This window comes from Aplysia californica, unplaced genomic scaffold, assembly GCF_000002075.1.
Source record: "Aplysia californica isolate F4 #8 unplaced genomic scaffold, AplCal3.0 scaffold00056, whole genome shotgun sequence".
In the NCBI taxonomy this organism is placed as follows: domain Eukaryota; kingdom Metazoa; phylum Mollusca; class Gastropoda; order Aplysiida; family Aplysiidae; genus Aplysia; species Aplysia californica.
In genome coordinates this window covers 1467440-1468520 of record NW_004797326.1, presented here as the reverse complement: position 1 = coordinate 1468520, position 1081 = coordinate 1467440, and positions in this window count along the sequence as shown.

The window sequence follows — 1081 nt, the reverse complement described above, 5'->3', positions numbered from 1 at the left end:
CCCCACGCTACCCTGTACAAAAAAATTGGGGTAGGGGGTGGGGTTCAGGGGGCTCGACTCCCCATTTTCCCCATAACTTGATTTTTGCGATTAGGCTTGAAACGTTCTTTAAAATAATAGATTTGCTTTAGTTTCATTGGCATGTGTGTGGTCTGCAGCAAAACAAAAATAATAATAATTTTTAAAAGTTAAAAAATAATAAATAGCATTAATTTTTATAGCGCATAACCCCGCTCTACAGCAAACTATATACACTTTACACTATATTAAAGTAAATACAACCATAATTTGACCTCCAAAGTAGTGCATCTGTGCGCGGGATGAAAGTAACACTTTATCGACTGCCCTAATCACTAATTGTACAGCGGAGGGACAAATGAACAACGAAGCTAGGCGAGGCGAGGCATGAATGAGCAGAAAACAAGTTGTGGTCGAGGGACGCTCTCTTAACTTAATTAACAAAGATGTGCATGTCAAAGACCACAAGATAGGGCATGACGTTTCCATTCCTGTAATAAATGTGATTACAGTGTGATAATGTATGTGATAATTCATCACCATCATCCAGTGCCAGATCTGCGACAGACATCGGCGATCCTGATTTTCCATTCATTCCTTTGCTCGGATGCTCTCAAAAAAGGCACGTTTCCCTGATCTTTTCCTGTTACTCATTTGTTTAGGTTCCCTAAGTATGTTGTTCTGGGCCTACCCCTGCCTCGCTTGCCCTCAATGTGATAATTATAGTTTGATAATTATAAATGTGATTGTTATAAATGTGTTAATGAGGCAAACAGTCAGGGGGGTTTGGACATCTGATTCGTATGGCACCTCACCAGCTTGCAGGAAAAGCGTACTGCAAAAAATATCAGGGTACAAGGAAGACCTGGATCGAGGGTGTAAAGGATACCCACTGAAAACAATCAACATTCCACTTAGCCAGGCCAGCAAACTTGCCAGAGACAAAAAGCTTTTTCTCCTCTCGACACCCTTGAGATATAAGAGGACGGATCACGTAAAATAAGTAAGTATAAGAGAGAGAGAGAGAGAGAGAGAGAGAGAGAGAGAGAGAGAGAGAGAGAGA